Source organism: Etheostoma spectabile, chromosome 6, assembly GCF_008692095.1.
Source record: "Etheostoma spectabile isolate EspeVRDwgs_2016 chromosome 6, UIUC_Espe_1.0, whole genome shotgun sequence".
NCBI classification, from domain to species: Eukaryota; Metazoa; Chordata; class Actinopteri; order Perciformes; family Percidae; genus Etheostoma; species Etheostoma spectabile.
Window position 1 is genome coordinate 19,311,457 of NC_045738.1, and position 22,164 is coordinate 19,333,620.

At 41.8% G+C, this 22,164-nt stretch overlaps 1 protein-coding gene across 1 annotated transcript in view; it reads right to left on the reverse strand.

Moving 5' to 3' along the window:
• Positions 1-21,427, reverse strand: part of sema6cb (semaphorin 6Cb) — a gene marked incomplete in the record, with an annotated part of 158,875 nt that extends 137,448 nt beyond the window's left edge. The window contains 2 exon segments of the mRNA XM_032517570.1: positions 4,182-4,251; positions 21,185-21,427.
• Between the last annotated feature and the right edge of the window lie 737 nt (positions 21,428-22,164).

A 22,164-nucleotide genomic window follows, 5' to 3' on the forward strand; every position in this document is an offset into this window, starting at 1 on the left:
GGGGGGGGGGGGGGGGGGACACACACCAATTCTGTCCAAAACGCCTCCTGCTTCAACTCAAAATCTTTGTAATGTCACTTACACAATCTGCTTTTGTGGGATGGCAGACAATTCCAGGATGCCCAAGTCAATAAGCACGCGTCTACAAAAGCTTTCAATTATTGATTCAACTTCATTGATCAAAAGTGACATTTCAATGGTCACAGAGTGAGGAAAAAAAAGCAGTTAAGCTCCTAATCTCACTGTCAGACTTGATACGATCAGTCACGGGGGAAGTCACCCTGGAAAGATTGTTTTCCCTTGTGAGGCAAAACAAGAGAGATTATTCTGCTTTTATCCGTTCTGAGCTCAAATATTTGCCTACACTTTGGGTTGTAAATATTTCATAAATGCTCTGCTCTCAATACATTGAGAGCCATGCATTTCCTGTCTCTCAACCAAAATACAATACAAGCAGAATATAATGTGCATGTCACGAGAACACTGTCTAAATGTGTCACTGGAATGACTAATGCAAAAAAACAACAACAAAAAAAAACATTGTTTCAAGCAAACGTGCAACGAAAAAAAAGGCGGTTTTCAGGAGCTTTTTCTACAAAAGAGTAAGTGAATCCAGGGGAGGTTATGCAGTTAAGCAGTCACCAGTTACGTTAGACTGCACAAGGAATTGCTGGCATATCATTGAAGTACAACTGAGAGACAATCTACAGCATTTCAGGATAAAATACGACAGTGCTATCATAAGGTAATAGCAACATATCTCAACAGTAAGGAAGCAGAAACAACATCCATATACTGCTGTCTCCCCATCAGTGCATTTCAGGTAATGGGGTCTTTTGTCTTATCTGTGACCGAAAGGAGCTTGAAGACTGTGCCCTTCATCCCTTTGTTGTTACAGAGTCTCTTGTGGAAATGGAAGATTGGCCCATAGACGTGGGTGTGCGAGGAAGAGCTAGGCGGCCGTGCGAGCACATCAGACTTGAGCGGTCTTAATAAAGCTTCCCTCTATCCACCCCAGAGATCTCCTCACCCCAATTATACGCCTGACACCTCTTCCCTCCTCCATCTCGTCTTTTCTCACATACCCCCACCTCACCATCCAGTTCCAGCTCTGATCATGGCTCTCTTTGCTGGGCTCAAAGCCCCAGAGGCCTGTCCAATATCAGGCTGCTGGTGGCGTTTGTTTCACAGTCGGCTGCCTGACTTGAATGAGCAATGGATCAGTTCTGGTATTGACAAATGATCACTACTGTTCAGCCAGTGACCGTGGTTACTTCACTCTAACTAAAACAATCCACTAGAGAACCTAGTGTGGCCAAGTGTTTTCACTACCAATTCCTTTGTAACATTTAATCAGGATATTTTGCAGGAATTGGACACACGGACACACACACGGACACACACACACACGGACACACACACACACGGACACACACACACACACGGACACACACACACACACACTTCCTCCGGTGATCATCAAATCAACGCCTGAGACTGAATGCACATTCACAAGTCCAATGAAATGTGAGAAATAAAACTGAAGAGATTGGTTGCATAATCAATAAGTCGATTGACAGAAAGATAATCACTAACAATTTTGGTAATTAAATATCATTTAGTTTAAGAAATGCAAGAAAGTCAGTAGTTGCTTGCAGCTATTTGCAGGTTTTCTTCATCTTCTGTGATAGTAAGATGAGTTTGGACAGTTGGCTGGACAGGTCATTTAGCAATAGCCAGTTTGGGCTTTCGTAAATGCCCGTCGCCATTTTTCAATATTTACTGACATTTTGTACACCTCTCGTGAAATTGATAATCCAGTAAATTATCAGAGTAATGGATGATAAAGATAAACTATGGAAATCAGCTTAGATAAATCCACCATGCTAAGGTAAAGTTACAGAGACTGGAACCGGAATAATGTGACCTCGCTGCAACACCAACCCGGAACTTTTTTACCATAAAAAAAAAAAGCTAATGCACACTAATGCACCACAGCAACATCTACAGGCCTACCAACAACAGTACAGTGCATGTTACAAAACACAGAACTGCCACTCTTGCGGTATTGTCTACTGTTGCTTGTTTTTGGACATTTTTGCTGTTTTTACCTTCTGATGCTTTCAAGGTCACAAGCAGCCTGCATCTGGCCAGCCATCTGTTTGCAACCATCCCATGAGGCGTCCTGTCATCCGCGTTCCTTGGCCCTGTCCTCTACTGTCCACATTCAAGCTCACTGGGGAGATGCCCGGCCAGACGCTATAGCTTCTCGGCGATTCTACAGGTTTCTGACGCATTTCTCCAGTTGTCTCCCATCGGTCCACCCAACAACTTTCACAACAGAGCTCCCCTCGCTGGAAAAAACTCAAACAGGTGTGTACACTTCATAAGTATGCAATGTACTCCTAGATTATTCAATATTTTAAGTAGTCAAGCTTGTTTATGTAGTCCAAAAACACAAGTTTGTCCTGGACAATCTGTGCAGAATATGGCACCCTATACCCCCAGACCATTGATTTTGATTGAAAAAGAAAACTCCGGGACAGGACAGACATGCTGATAGCATGTATAGAATAGGTAGGTGTGAAAAGGTGTGAGAAACAGACAACTATGAAGTACAACAATGCAACACTACCAGTGGCTCATAGATAGTAAATAAACTGTTCCAAGTGATCCTAGACCAGTCTTCCTCCCGATACTTCATCAGAAAATGTGGTTAATGGTTAAGTTACACTTAAAGCCCCTAGAAACATGGTCTCAAATCTCAAGTATTTCTCTACAACTGTACAATAAAGAGTTCTGACTTTACAATTACAATTAAAAGGTTAGAAAAACATTCTAGCTTTATCAGTCCCTCCAGGATTTTGGGACTTTTCACAAATTTGACCTATAACCTGAGTTTCCCGCGGCTTCAACCAATTACAGCAGCCCCACGTGCCAGATTTGCGTCAGTATGTGACTCAGAGCTACTGACCAAGCGGGAGTGAGAACAGGTTGACGTAACACACATACGTCGCCAAATTCGTTTCCTTTTTTTCCCCCGATATGAAGACGAGACGTGTTTGACACAAACATCTCGCATTTACCAACAAAACGTACGGCAAAAGACCGTGCAAAACCTTTCAGACCAATGTTTCTTCACTCTAAAGAAGCTGAAAGCTGCTGCTGTTTCAATCCTGTCGGATATCTGCAACGGGCGGGGCAGCTGCTCTGTTTCCCCCGTGACTGACACGCACGCACACACACAAACACATATGGTGGATGCAGAATAAACAGGAGATGAGTCGTACAGGGTACCCTAAATTGAGGAAGATACGCTTGTTATTGTAAGTGCAATGATAAGTTAAAGTCCAATAAATACCTTATCAAACCGTATGAATGTGTGTCCAAGCCCATCCCAGGATCGGAAATTAGAAAACTAACAAACAATGTAAAGATCAACAAGCCACTAATTCATATGTTCAACTTTGAATCATTCAATAAATAATTATTTTTGTCTTAAATCCACCAGCCATGTTCATATTATACCAACATTTGCAGCATCCTGAGCCTTTTTGGTAAACACTGTATATTGCAACTTTTTTGTAATTTTCACTGTCTCTTACAACACAATTTTTTCACAATTCTTAAACAAACTTTTATCGCAATCTTTTACAAAAGCTCCCGCACAAATCGGGCATTCTCCGACTGAAACAAAAACACAGAAATCTTTCATGTGAAATAACCACAACCCCCCCTATTGGCAGAAAAATTGTTCAATCATGTTGGACCCATGTTACTCAACAATACAACATAATAGACAGTGAGCACAATGTGTAATTGGCTCCAACTTAGCCAATTTATTGCAATGCATTGTAATGCATAAGCTCATTTTGAACAAAGTTCGTCCTTGGTGGGGAAAAACTCTTCATAAAAATGTGAAATATTGAAAAGCTCATTCACTCAAGTAGACAATATCCAATTCAAAAACATGCTTTAGTAGCAGTATTTTCACAAGGCATCTATTAATTAAGTGGTCTCTGTGAATGTATCCTGAAAGTAGACTATAGTTTGTCACACTACATCCAATTCAATCTAAATGCTGCATTCATTCAGGGAACAGAGAGTCCAAGTCTCCCTAAATCAACTCTTAATTACACAGACAGGATCCACTTCAAAAACAAACAGCATTTGTACTGTACCTTATCTTTCAAACAGCGATCCAGCAAGCAGGTAAGTATAGCAGGTTGGTGACAGCAGCTGTCAGTGTGTCTGTGAAGAAGAAATAAATCACGATTACATCTGTCTGTGTGCGACACAATGCAGGACAGCTTACAGTGATGCAACTGAAGCATCTATGAGCAGGCAGAGCATTCATGCATCTTTCTTCAAAGAACTCTAAATTTCCTAACTAGTAATTATAATGGCAGACTTAACACTGGATATACCGCTCACTTTCATCAGGAAAACCAAGATGTGACATATAAGTGGTGCTTTGAACTCTAGGAAAGAGATAAGGTTGATACAACAGGTTGCTAGTGCAGTAAGTGAACTTAATCTTTTGACAAATCCAAGAGCTCAAACTAGCCAAATTAGATTATGGCATCTCATTTCACAATCTGCTCTGGCAATCTGCTCCCAGGAAAATGGCTTCACCTTGCCAGTGCACAAATCTAAACTAAGATTCATCACATATTACAAAAACAAAAAAACATTTCATCTGCAAGATGTGTATAGAAAAAAAAAGAAGAAAAAAGTGACAACCTCACTGGGCTTGATAAGCAATTTTATTTGCCTTTGAAGGAGCTATATATAGAAAATGTGTTTATTTTCCTGCTCCATACAGTCACTGCTGAATAGTTTTCAATTGGACATTAAGAATAAAAAAAAAGAAGAGGTCCAATCTTGTGTGTAATCTCAGAGGGGTTTATGTGCCAAATTCAAACAAAGAAACATCACAATAAGCAATTGTACTGTAATTTTAGAGATTCATTAACCTGACCATTTTTATGGAAAATCTTTGAGTTAGCAACGTTGCGTGCAGCTAATCCATACCTCAACCTGACGATAATTGGCCATAATCTTTTATTAAGATTTTTGGGATGCTATGAAGTGAATGAAATAGCTGGATCCTGACATGCACAAAGACTAATTCTGACAAATAATGATGAAGGTTTTGACCTCAAGCCCAGCATATTTCAAGTAGCAGAGCCCAGAAAGACTTGCAGAGGCAGCACCCTCTGGATTAGCAAGCACACCAGCTTGCAGCCACATGCTGATGATGGTTCAGTTAAAGTTAGGGCAAAGCCAGCTAACTATCTTATTTCTTCTCCTCTGTGCTCCCTTCTTTTTTGGCTTGGCAAAAGGACAGCAAGCCCTGGATGAAGAGTGTGGCTGTTGTGTATCATTATCCTATCCTGAGTATAGCGTGATACGATTGGGTAGCCTATATGGTCATTATTTTTGTGTTTCGGTGTAATGTTGATTGACCAAGGTTCGGGCTCACCATTTGCAGAAACTAAATGATCAGCTCCGAATTTACAGTACTGCCTGTGAAAAACAAAAACATCAAAACGGGAAGATAAGGCCTTTGAGGAAAACAAATTCCAGCGCAGGCTCAACAAAAGGTTCCAGACTATCTCTGAGGCACTTAAAGTTCCCAGACTACAAATTGCCCCTAAATGCATTGTGATTAATTTAGCAGAATGTGTTTGTTTATAGCAAAACCAAGAAGGGGTTTAGTGACGTGGGTCAGCTGGCCATCTGCTAGAATCTAGTCTTCCATCATCCACTTGCAATTGAGCAGGTAGAGCTTGCAGATTTTACAAGCATCACAATTCAATATTACTGTGAGAGGAATGGTGCTTACAGAGAACATTTCAGATGCCAAACAACCCAAGTTACATTACCCGCCTAAATACTCGGGTCCAGCCTGGGCTCAGACTCAACTCAACTGATGAAATGCAGAAACACATCTTGGAACCACAACTGAGAACGTAATTAAATCAATGCTCAACCGTTTGAGCGATTGTTTAACGTGTTTGATTTCTTAGGCTACCTCGAGCTCATGGCCTATGTAATCTGCAGAACTGTTTATGGATACATCCACTCTTCAAGCCTCACACTTGCCAATTACTTGTTTTGATTGTATTGATTCGGTAAATGGTTACAAGACGCAACCTTTCCAGTTATGCCAGCTTCCATTAACAATGCAAGAATACACAACATGTGTTCAGAGGAATGCAGGGAAGGAATGATAAGCCCGGTGTTGAGCAGCACTTGTTATTACCGGTCTACTTTAATACATTAAGAGTACCAGCTGGGTGGGGTTTGCATGGCGAATAGAAGGCTAAAGGGAAAAAAAGATATTCAAAAAAATTACCCCCTGTACAGTTCCCCACCAGTTTGACTAACCAACTAAGCCCACGGTAGGAAGATTAAGTCTCTCATTATCCCAGATCTAAACTCCAGGGTGCCCCATATGGTCTGAGGATCAACGTTAGAAGCTTCTTGAGATCATCCAAAGCTCAAGACCAGTACACTATGCTGGTCAGCCACTTCACAAACCTGTCTTCTCCAGCTCTTATTTCTTCTTTTTCTTTCTTAGCAAGCCTTAAATAAAGGAATAGTGTTGCTACGGTTCTAGTCTTTAGCCACGAAGTTACACTTCTGGGATTGCTCCGGTTCCGCAGGATATTCCACCGGATGTATGTCTTCTCGCAGATGTCCGTTTTCTTCTGCTTTCTTTGTGTTGAAAAGTAGAACTCCAGTCGATTTATGAGGACTATGGTTACCTGCTCCTCAGATCTCTGCACGGTAGAAAAATCTGAGTTTTCTGTTGCACGACTAAAACATCTTTTAACTTCCCGGGGTTATTTGCAGCGGTTCAATTGGGATTGGTTCAAAGAAATGCCATTAAACAGGAGCATGTTTTTCCTCCCATTGCAGAATGCTGTGTGGACTAGCCAGACCCTCCTCCGCGGAGCTGTGGAGGAGGGTCTGGCAAAGCGTGACTAATGGGTCATAGATTTCATTTCACTGTATTTGGATGCGAAGGGATTTACGCCCAAATATTAAGTATGACTTTATAAGTTGGTTTTAAATAGTTCTTAAGAAGTTCGTGCCCCCAAAAAATGAAAGGATCATAAACACTTTTAATTACTGTACAGTTCATAATGTGGATGTAAACACCCTCAAATTAAAGCTCAAACTTGGTGCTTTCACAGTGCTTTTTAATTCAAAGCATAAATTACATTGATGTCCTGTTTACAGACAGCATAATATCCCAACTTTATTATATGTATATTTTACAGTCAGGCCATTATGGGTCTCTTTTCTATTTTTTGGATTTAAAACTATGTTTTCTAAATGAGGATTTCTTTTTTTTTTTTTTTTTCCCCCCAATCACACCCATGAATTCTATCAAACTGTAATCAATATACATTTCTGGGCTTGAGACAAAGATATATTGCAATGCTGCAAGGGGCACGGTCCAAAATAGATTATGTGCTGGACAGTAAGCTTTAGAAGCTTGAAGGCTGATATCATCAACTGCAACCAAACACGTACAATTCTGGCTATTTCATGGATCCAGTCAAGTTGGTCTGGATTAGAGCTCAATTTAATATCGGACTTGAAAATGTCTTTATTCAGCAGTTCAGCAAAAGGACACAATGACGCCTCTAAAGTTTAGTGCTTTTTCAAGCATAAAAAAATAAAAAAAAAATAAAAAACAGCTTCAAATATCACCACCGCCCTGATATGGATAATTCAGGTTTGAGGGTGATGATGAACTCTTTATTTCAGTCTTATTTGTGACCTTTTTCTATTTTACTTGAGGAGATGTGAGACATTTAAATGGCATCATGCCATTACAGATACTAGATATAGACAAACTTTTTATTCATAATTACAGTTGTCCTTTGGAAACTCATCAAAATAAAACATGAGAGCCCAAGATCGCTGCTCAAATATCATGATATGGCAGCAATTCTGAAAAAGCACTATTGAGAAAACACCATCTTTTATAAAATTATAGTGGCTGGATGTGAAAAATTAGCTTGAAAGAAAACAAGTAAGCTTTGGTTCAATGCTCCATACAGAAATAAATGGCAATAAACATAACTGTCAAAGCTAAAAACGGGGACTTACTGCATATTGTCTTTGTTTTAACTAATTTTATTATTACATTTTTTTTAATCAAATCTTAACCTTGTATTTATAAATTTTTGCTTTTTGTGTACATTAGTATATTTATATATATTCTACTGTAGGTAAACCACAGTTTATTACTGCTTGGAGTCTTTTAAAGTTGTCAGTTTGGGTTATACTACCACTTGACTTTGTTTAAAACCTGTCCGGTCGTGTATGGTGACTGACTGCTTGAGTTTCTGCCCTTTCAAAGTCCTTTTTAGCATTCTCCCTGTGTTCCCAAATCTTACCAATTAACTTGGTAAGTGCAACGTAGTTCTTTCAGCTGGTAACGATGGCAAAAACTACAAAAATAAAAACTGCTTCTATGAAAATGGAATTCCCCTTTATCTTGTAAGTCACCTGTAAAATGCTTTGAACTGGACTAACTGGACTAATGATATTGAACTGTCAATGGCCACAATGGTTTCACAGCTAGGCTACTAATAGGCTTGTGGTGTCTTCCTTCTTTTCACCAAATGCCAACAACCCAGTGATCATCTGGCAAACAGACCACACTCCTGCCCTTTCTCCACTCAGCGGTCTATTAAAAAGGAACACATGTGGTAGAGTGTCTTGTTTCAGGGAAAGTGAAAACACACACCCGCTGAGGTACACAGTCGACGGGAGGAGTCAGGCATGTTGGGACTTTGAGTGTCTTACCCCTTTCCTTTGTATCACATTCCCTTACTCCAAATCGCCACATGGGGTAGGGGTAAGTGACTCCCCCCCCCCCCCCCCCCCCCTCCCTACAATCACGAGGCAGGGCCCCCTTCCCTTGACAGCCACTCAAGAAAATCAATCAGTATTCAGGTCATGCCACAGAGACGCCCCCCTTAACACATGACCTCCGACCCCAGCAGGGTCCTCCTCAGAGAGCGTGACAGGGATTTGTCTGTGCTGCTGCCAGTGTCTGCTCCATGTCCGACACTAACAAAGTCCTCGTGTTGCAGAGGAGGGGAGGGCGCGACCTGACCCTGTCCACCTTCACCACAATAAATCCAGCTGAGGAGTTCAAGGTGGCCTGACCTGCAGCCGACCCCGTCTCTGGAAACACAGCTACAAGCACCAGCTGAGCCTCCCCCCCCCCCCAATGCCCCAGAGCGGAGGGGAGAAAACAGACGATGCACTCGAGTTTCGTGGGTGCCACCATTAGGCAAACCCATATATTCACCCATATTTCACTTCAACCAGCTCTCTAACATCCGAACAGTTGGGAAGCCTTGTTTCTGTCATGGGAAGTGCATAAGGGGCAGAATTAGCATAGCGTAATTACTCAGGGGAAAGATCCAGACTCCAAGGAGCAAGACATAACCCATAATTTGCCATTGTGCTCCCTATGCAATTGACAGTCGGTCTATGATATTGGAGATAAGTCGGAAATCAGGCTGTTAGTTTAACTGACGGTGTATTCAGTATGATAATAACCACGGCCTTCCACGCAGTGAATCTGAGCGGTCTTTACCACTTTCCCACTCCTCCATGGGGTTTTATCATGCTAATCTAAAAGGGGAGAAGAAAAAAATACATTCGGTGAATAAGGAAACATAATAGGAAGCAGGGACCTCTGGAACCGCGAGGAGACAAAAGAGGGTATATTCACCGAGCTCTGCCTGAGCAAAGCCGGGGTGACAAATGGACACAGACATTATGCTGGCTGGTTAATTAAAAGAACATTGCCTAATTAAAAATATCTTCCTGGTGAATGGACCGCCTCGTCGCAGTAACTGACCTGTGCCTCCCGCACATGTTGGGCACAGAGCAGTTAGTCTCTCTCGTTTTTACGCATTTAATTTTCACATCAGAGGGCCTTTGACTGACGAGTGGCAAAGACCCGAGTGAAGCGCGCTGCAGGAAGTGCGCCAGCTCACGGTGGGGGTGCTGGTGCTTCTAAATGACTGATGATTTCCATTAGACAGTCAATAAGACTTGCACAAGAGATTTGATTAAATGTCATTCTGCATCCTTTCCACAAAACTTTTCCTCAATGTTTTGCAAAAGAGAAAAAAAATAAGAAAAAATAAGAAAAATGATTCAATGAAATTGGGAATAATATACAAAAACGATCATTCCTTCCAATTTCGTGAATCATATCAGTTAAAATAATCAGAATTAGATATTTTCCTAATATAGTGCAGCCCTACTATTAACTAATAACTGAAAATCTGGTTTGGTAGTGACCATAACTTTGTTTGTTACCATATATCTGACCTCTTTCTGACATGCCAGTAATGCAGATATTTGAATTTAATGAGTAACTGAGGGACTTTTAGTGTTTATGACGCTGGGAGTCACCATATGACTTTATTTGCGTGTGTGGTGGGTAAAGACCTTTCAATAACGGTTTAGAACACAACGGGTGATGTGTTCTAATTATTTTTATGATGTTTCACATGCAAATTTATCTTATTGACAACTTGTAGTTACAGTAAGCCACGGTCTAATTTTGGGTCCTATCACTTTGCAAGTCACAATATACGCTGCCTCAAACCTTAAAAAGGAGTATTTAGCTGTGCAGTGCCTTCGTTTTTTGTCTGCAAACTGGACTTCCTAACATTTCATCCTCTTGTTACCTGTAGCAACAGGCCCACTCCAACGCAGGCTGTTTTGCTGGAGGGCTAACTGTCAGCTTCAGACATGCCCTAAGAGTGAAAATGTGAGTGTGTTGCCCCTTCATTCTTTCACCTAGCTACCTGTCAATGAGAGTTGTGACATTTAAGTAATAGCGTGGTTTGGCGGTGGGCACTTTGTTTACCCCTGAGCTGGTTTCTATGTCGCCCGTCACCAGAAACTGCCCCTCAGGGGGAGATAGTGGAGGCAGGGAGGAAAGCAAGGAAGAGAGATCCAACAGCTGCTGAGGATTCATTCGCTGGACCAGGGAAGTGGCTCGTGTGACTGAGAGGGAAGTGTTTTGTTGTGTCTCTTCCTTGGTGAAAATAAAGTAACAGCCTCGGAGTAAATTAATGAAAATGTTTTCCAGCCCTTAAATTAAAAACTAAACTTTTAGCAAATGGTTTCCGGGACGGACGGACGGACGGACGGACGGACGGACACACACACGGACACACACACACGGACACACACACACACACACAAGTGTAATCATAACTTAAAGTTCAATAAGTTCTTTATCAAACCGTATGAATGTGTCCCAGCCCAGGATGGGAAATGAACTAACAATGTACAGATCAACAAGCCACTGACACATACAGTATGTTCAAATTTGATTCATTGAATAAAATCAGTATTTTTGTTTTAAATCCATTCATTTTTATATTATACCAACATTTGCAGCATCCTGAGCCTTTTTGGTAAGGTTACTAAAAAAAAAAAAAAAAAACTCAACCCAGAGTAGTTTCATTCTCCCCCCCCCAAAAAATGGTTCCCTTTCATTTTCCACCCTATGGAACAACCTCCCCATGCATATTAAAGCTGCACAGACCTTAAATCGCTGCTTAAGACGCACCTGTTTTCTGTAGCTTTTAACCCTCGTTAACCTGGATTCTGATGTTTTAAAGGGTTGTTGTTTGTCTCCCTGTGATGTATTTTGGTTGAAGTGATTTTTACACTTGTTATTTATGTATTTGACATCAACCCTGTTCAGCACTTAGGTCAACTGTTGTTTTTAAATGTGCTACAGAAATACAATTGACATTTTTAAAAGAAGTATACCAAAAAGAAAGTTGTCTCTTGCAGCTTCATTGCAACAAAAACACATCGCAACAATATTAAAAACAAAAAAAAAAAAAAGGCAGCAAAATTCATGAAGGACGGCCATTAGCGCTAGCTTCTCAGTGGAGTTTTCGGGTCCAGTCAAAACGATGCAGCTGTGTGTGTAAGATGGAGCGGACGTTTTAGTGCTGGGGATTTTCATTTGGCACTGGCTTATACCTCATTAGGGGGCCCCATAAAATCCTCTAGCTTTATAAGCCAGATCGATCCGTTGATTAAAGTGCTCATATTATGCTCATTTTCAGGTTAATAATTGTATTTTGACGTTGTACCAGAGTAAGATAACAAGGTTTAATTTTCAGAAAACATCATGTTGTTGTATTGCTGCAGCTCTTCTTTTCACCCTGTGTGTTGAGCTCTCGGTTTTAGCTGAATGAGGCACCTCACTTCTGTACCATATTTGTTTGTAAGGACTGCTGGCTAGTCAGTTGCAGAGCATGAGGGCAAGGCATGCTAGCAGCTAGGAGAGCATTAGTGTGTGTGTGACGAAGTGACGCACACACATCACGGAAGAGCTGCAGTAGAGCCGTTTGGAGCAGTGTGTGAACAGTGTTTTCTGTTGGAGACGCTAAGTCCCTTTGGGATGGACTTTGGGCTTTTTCACTTTTAAACCTATAAACGTGCACACAAATATATATAACACTATAAAAGGAAAGCCAAAAAGCATAATGAGCACTTTAAAAGATCAGTCAATAGACGTAGAATAATTCATAAGGCTTTTATTATTACGGTTGTAGTTGTTCAGGTTTTGGTTCTTAAATGTGAGGATTTTCAGCTTTTCGCAGGTTGTTATTTTGAATTAAATATCGTAGAATTTTGGTCAGGCAAAAAATTTGAAGATGTGACCTTGACCTCTTGTATATTGGGATTACTATTATTCACAATTTTTGGACATTGTTTAATCAAAAATATTATTATTTAACAAAGTATGTTTTATTATTTACGGAAAGAAAATGTTTAACTCAATTTGTAATTGTTAGAGCACCCATAAAAAATAAATTTAAAAAAATCAATGTTGTTGACCACAAGCATGCACCCTCTCTCTCACCCACCCACCCACTCAGACACAGCTGCAGGGGTGAGTCAACACACGGTTAATAAACTGACACACACGCCCTCTCTAGTTCAGGGCACTGTAGGGGAGGTGTGTTTTACTCATCCTGGAACGCTGCCCAGTTTGGGTTCATATGACACTAACTGAAACCCCCCCGACAAACCCCCACACTCTTCCCCCCAAAGAGCGGTTTAAAAATAGCCTTGATTCGATGGAAACGGGCCCGGAGTTCTGAGAAACGGAGGGAAATGACCAAGCCAAGTGTAGGCGAGCACACTTATCTTACACCGCGTCCAAGCCAAATATTCACTGCACATATGGTGACCACTAAAATATACACAAATAATAGCTTGAGAGTAAAATTATAGATTATAAACAGCCAAAATCCACTTCTGAATGCTTGCACATAGGTAAAACACTTCATACACGCACATGGATTCAGAGTTAAGCCTTAAAAGAAAAAGCACGGCATATTCTAGGCTAAATTTAACTTATTCCAGATTTGAGCACGGGGGTATGCAGTGTTTGCGGAAAATCAGCCACAATTCCTATCTGCAGAGCACAGGGTGCATGCATAAGGAATTGGATAAAGAGCCCGAGGGAGAAGGAGAGCTGGGAATCCAATCGGAGTTTTATAAACTATCAATGAACCTTTCACCTAAAACGAGAGCTTGCGGGGTTCAACACCACGCGGTCCATTCAAGGTGTGGGCCGTGCAGAAGCTCTGGACGGGACTTGGTCAACTTTCCAAGCAACAAGGTCAGACGGCTCTGCTATTTTTGGAAAGTTTGGAAATTAGATGCAGTTAGGTCGCTCGCTAACAGTGTGCATGTCACATTACACTGCTGAGAGGAGAGCCCATTTCGTTTTTTCAAAAGACGTGTGATAACTGTCTGGGAAATAAAACAGCATATTTTCTCTGAACACTCAAATGAATTAAATATGTGAATACATGTCACCTTGTGAGCGTGTACAGAGCAGGAATGAGATGTGATGGGGCATTACCGTGTGAAGACAGCAGATTTGGATGAAGAGGACAGAAAGAAAAAAAGGCTTATCTTAGGTTTTTAATTTCCTGCTTCATTTCACGTCTCAGGACTATAAAAATTCTCATTTTGAAAAACTCCAATAAGCAACAATGAGACACGATCATAACTCCGAATTACTTCTATCGCAGGCTAACTAAGAAGCAGACCACCCCACCCCCACCGCTCATGCAGTCAGCCTAATTGCTTTAGGCAAGATCTGACAAGCCAGACAATTGCTGTGCAACAGATTATCAAGAGAGAAACCAAAAAAAAAAAAGAAAATTATAAATCTGATATTCCATCAGTCTCACTATGCCAAAATCTCTTAACCTCACATTGCTTTGCATCCCCCTGTTCTGTAGATCTGATCTGCAGCCTCAGGAATGGGGACTACTGTTCCAACAACACCTTGCCCACTTCTTTAAAAAGGACTTCAAGTGTGTGTGTGCAGTGCATTTCTGCTGGATTCACTCTATTAAGACACACAACACAGTCAGAAACACCTAATCAAATATCATTGCCCGACCTTACTTTTACTGTAATCTGTGTACAGTACAGGTAGCGCTGCGACCAATGATTCATTTAATTTATTAAATCGACTAAGCGCGATTAATCGGTTGGTCTACATCAAAATTAATGTAAAATCCCAATGACAGTTTCCTGAAGCCCAAGACTAGGTACTTTTTTGTACCGGTGTATAATGAAAACAAACAATCAGTGATTGACTGACAATTAAATAGTTTCAGACTAATCATCTGTCGACCGCCTAGCTAATCAATGAAATCTATTAATTGTTTCAGCATCAAGTTAATCAAAAACAGAAATATTAGACAGCGCTTTAGGCTGTAGAAACTTGTGATAGACATGTGTCATAATGATTGATATTCCATGAACAATGAATCAAAAAGTAACAGAAATATCCATTTATAATGAAAATAATCATTACCTGCAGCTCTAATTCTGGTCTAAACTCCAGCAGAACGTTGAGTGTCACAACTCGACTGCTGTTGATTCACACTCAACTCTCAGGCTTTCTACAGGCAGCCTTCAACAAGATTACCTGTATTAAAACTACATAAAAGAAAGTTTTCTTATCTTAAAACTGCACAAAGCAAGGGCTCAGGCGTGCAGCTGACTCCTTAATCAACCCTAAAATTAAAAGTCTGGCAGAGAAGTTTGTCCAACTCACTTGTGTTTAAACAACAGACTAACGAACAGTCTAAAAACAGAATTGTGCAAAAATAGACGTGGCTGACGGCAGATTCTCAAACACCATCCGCCAACATAAATGAAGCCAACCTGTTTCTCCATCGTGTCTGGATCAACCTTGTTTTCTCTCAGTTTCATCATTCCATCAGTTGTGAGATTTCAAGTCTGTGTCACCAAAGGCGGGATGTGTTTTACACATGATATGCAACCAATTAAAAAAAAAAAAAAAAAAAAAAAAAAAAAAAAAAAAAAAACACAGGAGCATATCTCATCATCGCGACACACGTCAGTTATAATGCATTGTGCTGGAAGCAAGACAAATGGCAGCTGTGCCAAACGTTGTTACACCAAGTCAGAGAGCGGCGGTGAGAGGCCCGGGTGTCTGGTAGGTCTTTCCAGGGAAATAACCTCTGGCACAAAGACGGATGGTTACATTTCCTGCAGCAACAACAGCCGTTTGTTTGGAGGAAATAGGAGAGTAACTGGGCTGTTAGTACAAGCTGTGATAGCCACTGTGGCTGAGCAGGCAAAGAAAATAACTCCACTAACAGAAACCAAAACTTCACAAATTGAAAAACCAAGGAAGGGGACGTTATGGTGCCGCCCACACAGCTTGATTGAGAGCCAACCTCAGAGAAACGAAGCACAGGAACCTCACAGCAACAGCTCAGCAATGAAGATGAGGAGAAAATAAAAAATGTGATGCTACAGTGGAGTCGGGCAATTTGGATAGAAGTTACCAATGTTACCAATATATTGAGATATAGTACCTGCATATATTTATGATAATGCAATCAACTAAATATAAAATGGATGGATATAAATTACTAACAAAAAGCCAAGGTACGTAAACATACCGACGCCAAAGTCCTACAGGCATTTGAGCCATTATTACCAAATTATGACACCGCACATGTTGGTTAGGTGAAATTTTAATTGATTTGGTGAACACAAATGACTAAAATTAGGCTGGGGATAAGATTTTCATAAGTTTTCAGCACATTTTACTTTTATTGCCATTAAGAGCAATAAAAGTATTTCACTCATTTATTGTGGCGTATACTGTATGAAGCCGCTTAAATAAATAAACATTTCCTTAAAAAATAAAAAAAAAGTTTACAGTTGCATCTAATTCTCCTCTACCAGCAAGAAAGAAGGGGAGTTTTAGAAGTCAAAGGGGTGATTTGCATCCACTTTCAGCCCGGCTGGCTAATCAATGATGCGGGAGGTCTGCACTCATTATGAAGTGATTAAGACATCATTTGGAGCAACAAACCAATGCACTTTTGCCGCCGCCCCCCCCCCCGCAACTTAGAGTTCAACAATCAATAACTGGTATGTATGGCCACAGGCTATTTACAGGGACACTTGTTTCCTTATTTCAGTCACTTCCTCCTATTAAACACGAGAGCGAGGGGAATCAAAGTGGATTTAGAGGGGAAGTACTCTCCATGGTGGCGACAGGGAGTGTGTCGTGATGTCTGTTTTAGCTTAATCTTTTGGGAGTTAATATTATCCTACTGAACGTTAAGGTTTTAAAAATAAACAGAATTCTCGGGGATTGTGGGTGATGCGGCTGAATGGGAGATCGTTGCGCTTAGTCATCAGCTAGTGATCCTTTAAAACGATGAAAATCCATGCACATATGAAGCCGCATTAGCTACTTCTTCCCATAAAATATGCATGAAAAATGACAAGGATTCCTTTTTGGATGAGTCATTCTTTTTTCCCCTTTAAAGAGATTCTTTTTGTTGTGCATGCTCCTTCCAAGCTGCCCCATGGGCAGCACGCACAGCCCCCTTTCTACATAAATCAAAGAGTTTGTGTGTGTGTGTCTGTCTATGATACTATATTGTGAATACTCTCCACTTCATCTACAAAGAGCAACTGGTGCAGGAGGGAGGGAGACAAAAAGCATGATTCTACAAGTATTATGACTGACTGCAATTCAGATTGTTTAATAAAAACACAGAAACCTAAGTGCATGATTTCACAAAGAAAATATGTCTTGCAAACATGCAGCACCTGAGGTTTTAATTCTTAACAATGATTCTTTCTTGAGACAAAATACTCTCTCTGGCCTAAAAGTATAAATCTGGGGTAATTTGCTGACACTGTGTGTTACAGGTTATATTTTCCCCTCTAATTGCTGGACTCCATCCACTGTGCTTCATGAAGCATAACCAGACAGTCATCCACTTTTCCTGCTGCGCTGCTTGTGGCCATGGCGGGTTGGCAAGTGGAGCCCAAGTCCATGTTCGACAACGGGTTAACGTTTTTGAAAAACAGCTCGACAAAACCACAGGAAGACAGCCAGTCTGGATGGACGGACCGAAGCCTGTCACTCGTCCAGTTTGTGGTACGCCGCCTCCCACCATCTTTTTCTTCTCCTCCCTCTCCTTTCCTCTAGCCTTTTACTGAACTTGAAGCTTTTCCTCCCAAAATTTACACACTCATCAGCTTGGCTATAATTTCCAGTCCTGCACTAACCACACGAGGTAAGCCACTGCACGCCTGTTTTTGGAATCAAAAATAAGTACAAGCCTGCCAAGGATTCAAATCCAATAGCTAATGATTGGACTAGTAGGAGAAAAGGTGGTCAGTGCTGAAAACATCCTTTGTATTCACCTTTACTTCCACAACAGAAACATATGTAACTAAATTGGCAGTATAAATTATGTATGTGCCACAGGCAATCTCTAAAAATCATGCAGGCCAATCCATCTGGGAAAAAACGTGCACTGTATCAGCAAAAAATATGTGGGGGAACTTTTCCTCAAAAGCACAGTAGAGAAGTTGTTTCTACCCGGTTGGAAGAGTGGCTGAAAATTACAGGAAAAAAGCCACATCTAGTCGGGACAGTGATGGAGGACCCACTTCAGCCCCGCTGCAGAAGGCACGAGGCAGGTCTGCCTGCCATCCTTAACCTGTGCATTTGCAACGCTCGATGCAACATGTTAATGTGATACTCCACCAGGTGTGGCCAAACGGGGCCGGACCTGAAGGCCAAGGCCCGATGGTCTCAGCAGATAGCCTGAACCAGCCTGTGCTGTGTCAGCCCTGGATTATGGATGATGGTAGCCTGCGGGACTGACAGGTAATAATTCACTCCCCAGGGGTCCCACACCCTTCACTGGACAAAAGCAGCCGGGAAAGGTTGGAGGAGGGTGGAGGGACAGAGCCTTGGCGCGCACAGCCTCATAATCCACCCTCTTCTCCTTTTTTCTCTATATACTTCAAGAAACTGGCTTCTCATTGGCTGCCCAGTTGCCACGGGTAACCAGCCATTATCAAAATGAAATATGAGGTGCCACAGACCAGTGCCTCTATCAGGTGCAGGGCCAAACAAAGTCCCATATGTTGCGGATGACGAGCTGAGATTAACTGTTGCTTCCTGAAGCACGGCGCTGCACCGGCCCATTCCTCAGACATCGCCAGTTGCACGACGCCATGGGTTTGAGTTTTGAGACACTTCAGACAAATCACTATTGTCGAGGTGCAACAACAATGGCAGAAAAAATATCATCCAATACTATCAAGTTCCACTGAGCTTGAAATGAGGGGGGGAAATGAGTCATTCAGCGACAAGTTTGCCTGTGGATTTAATGTAACGTGGTTTTGTGCATCCCACTAAAATTCAGTTGTTTTTCTCTGACCAATCCAAACTGCAGACCAACTGTGCGTGTACAAGTGTTATATGTAGCTCTATGTTCAGATATTGAGCACATTATCTTGATGATGAAAATGGAAATAGGCCCGCTGAACGTTCCCCGAGGGCCACAGTCGCTGGTTAGGAGCCTATTTCAACCACCATTACCCTGAGGACCATTAGGACGATGCCATCTGCACATGCAGGGCCCCTCCATCGGGGCCTCTTGTCATTTCAAACTAAAAGGCAAGTGCTGAAATGGAAATCGGAAATAAAATTACACACTGGGCTAAATGCACCATTAACCGTGCTAACTGAGCGACGGACCTATCAGGGCCTGGAAATGAGAGCCAGACGAAGAGCAAGCAATTTTCAGAGGTGACGAGGAAATAAATGCACGCCAGTACTTTGTTCTCTCTCACACATTTACAACTAAATCACCCGTCAGCAGAATGTGACTTTTCTAATGGTGTTGAATTTAAAAAAGGGAGGAAAAACAGAGAGGATTTGATCCTTTGTGAGCGTGGGAGACCGCAACAAAGGAGAGTCGAATATAGATTTGTATGCACTATATATAGTAAAAGTAGGAGGGCAGACAGACATGCTGGTAGGTATCAGACCCAATCTCACGCTCACTTCTCCTGCAGGGAAGCAGCACCTCTCCTTGTCAGCGGACCAGTAACATGTCAAATAAAATAACCTGAAACCACATTGCAATGTCCTCCGAGCAGCCCAGAATGCTAAGTCACAGTACCACTGCGGTAGGAAACCGCAAGCCATCAGCGGCCTCCCTGTCCTGTGATATCACTGCAGCAGCTGAGATGAGCAGGGAAAGACAAGGCAAAACCAAAGAAAATCACAAGATCCAACCAGACTGTTACCACTTAGACATCTGACTGGGTTGGAACAGGAAGTGCATGATGTTTTCCCTCTAAACAGCCAGAACAAGTGACACATTCTGAATGAGCAACAAAAAAAGAAAAGAAAAAAAGTTGTCTTTACTGTTCAAATGAAGGCAATGTACCCCTTAAGCTGAACATACATTTTTAAAATGCCTGCAAAACTTTTGCAAGGCTAGGGATGGATCAGAGAGAAAGAACAGGACCGTGCAGGCTGCCTTTGAGTCAGGAAAAAGGGCACACATTGCCTTGAAACGAACCGAGCTCGACAAAGTACTGGTGTAGTCTGTCTCTGTTTGTGCTTAGGATAGATGTATTTATTGTTGATATGTACTTAGCCTCAAGTGAAACCGAACACCCACTGAGGGCGATGGGAGGGCTAATGCACAACAGGCTGAGACAAATCATAGTCCCTTCTTCTGCAGGATGGCTCAAGAGCAGCTCCGAGCATCTATTTCAACACAAATAAACCGCCAGCGGCTCGTGAGAGGAATCTCATGAGAGGGGAAAAAAAAAACACAGGTTCCTAATCTCTTTGTGCATCGTAGGCAATACAGAAATCCGAAACAGACTGCTGCTTGGGAGAAAAGCAAAAAAAAACAAAAAGCACAAACCTGTTAGAATAATGAGCTCATCGTTCTTTCTCAGAGTTTGGCTCGGAGACAAAACTGCAGATGAAGCGAGCATGATTAGCAAGAAGAAAGAAAACAGTGCCCTCTTTTCTAGACGCTTCCAATCTCAAATTGACTTGTTAACGTTAACCGTTAGTAGAAAAAGGGGGGGGGGGGGCACATTCCATTTATGTTTTTCTTTGCTTTGCACAAACAAGTCTGAGTACACAAATTTGGCCTGCTTCCGTGGGAAAATAAACCCAAGGTGTCCAAATGAGTGTCCTCGAAAGACGCCACTCAAAGAGACGTTATCAGTTGCTAATTCGTGATAAGTTAGACTCAGTCAACAGAGAGCGGAAACATGATTTTGAGTGTAGCAGGGTTTGGTACGTTGAGGCATTTTCACAAAGCATGAATATATCTCTGCGAGTATGTGCGGTGTGTGTGTGTGTGTGTGTGCGTGTGTCAAAGCCCGACCACAGTGCGGAGGACAATAAACTGTCTAATAGCTTGCAAAATTATTGTAAAGTCAGCTCGTAACGCTAATTTTCTGCTGTCACCCTCGGTGTAGAAATGACCAAAACACAGGCGAAAACAAGCAGTTTCTCCGGACCCAAAAATTCAACTTGGGGAAGAGTTTAGGCTCATATAACGTGTCAGAAACGTGTGTTGGGATTAAAATGAATGTAGAGGTTCGGACGCTGTGTAAATAGGGACATAATATCTCTGCTGTGGTAAAACTTGGGAGCATCAGACTCCTAATGAGCAAAGTAAACGCAGCTGCTGCCGCAGCATCGCTAAAGTCCTCCACTAGCACGCGAGCCACTTCTTACCTTTGTTTCCTCCGTACGTCCAGTGTGGAGAAAAATAGCCGTCGTTGTCTCTCAGAAAAGATACTGAAGCGGTAAAGTCGCGGTGAAGAAGGGGCAGAGTTATGAGTTTTAACTTGCGTTAGGTTCTTCGGTAAACGGTTAGTAATCCCAGAGCGCCAGAGCACAGCGAAAAGGCGCCCCTCACTACTGTGACAAGACTGGAGCCAGACTAATCACAACACTTCAGGAGCCACTCTGGCCCCGCCCCCTGCTCTGTAGTTTGACAGACGTCCCATCCAATCACAAAGCGACATTAGTACGGTGTCGTCTCCGATTGGTTAATTGTTCGAGCTTTTGCGTTGCGCCCCGCCCAACTCGGCTCACTTTTCTCCCAGATGTTAAATGTCTGAATATCAGGGCCCCTGTAACCCCAGCCAGCCAATCAGAACGCAAGATAGGGGGTTTAAACACACACAAAGTTTGGGAGGAGCTATTTAAAAGTATGTGAAGTTACATTAGTCATATTATTCTCTTTTAAGTGATTTTGTATTGCATCATACTTGTAAATGTGCTTTTTGAACTAATACGTTTTATGTTATCTTCTTTTGGCACTTTTCAGTTCAGTACATCAGAATCAAAAATAGCAAAAACCTAAATCTGGATCAGAACCATGCCTACTGGACAGGGTATTTGACTCACATATACATATGTGGCTAATAACAAGAACAACACACATGAACAAGGGGCTATAAGGGACACATTTATGTTTGTATATAAATGTGTATATACTTGAACATAAATGCACATGCATTCACATAGCCTGCACAAAACACTTTGCTCGTTTGAAAGCAATGATGTCTCTCTTTAATGGGTGGGCCAAATTCTCTGGGCGGGCAAAGCAGAGAAAGGGGAGATAACCTGACCCCTTATGACCTCATAAGGAGCAAGATTCCAGATCAGCCAACCTGGGCTTTCATTTTCTCAAAGACAGAGCAGGATAC